The following is a 217-nucleotide window of genomic DNA, read 5'->3' as shown; positions in this document are numbered from 1 at the left end:
TGCGGATGATCCGCTGTCGACATATCCAACTTGGTGCCTAGCACCTTGAAGATAGTCGTCGAAAATTTTCTTGGGTCTCTATCAGAGACAATCGACTCTGGGAGTCCGTGTTGTCGGAAAACTCGATCCACGATTAGCGTTGCTGTACCGACCACGTCGATGGTGTCTGGCACCGCCGCCATATGAGTCATCTTGCTCAACCGGTTGACGAATACAC

This window comes from Plasmopara halstedii (assembly GCF_900000015.1).
Source record: "Plasmopara halstedii genome assembly, contig: Scaffold_3073, whole genome shotgun sequence".
NCBI classification, from domain to species: domain Eukaryota; phylum Oomycota; class Peronosporomycetes; order Peronosporales; family Peronosporaceae; genus Plasmopara; species Plasmopara halstedii.
This window is presented reverse-complemented; position numbering follows the sequence as displayed.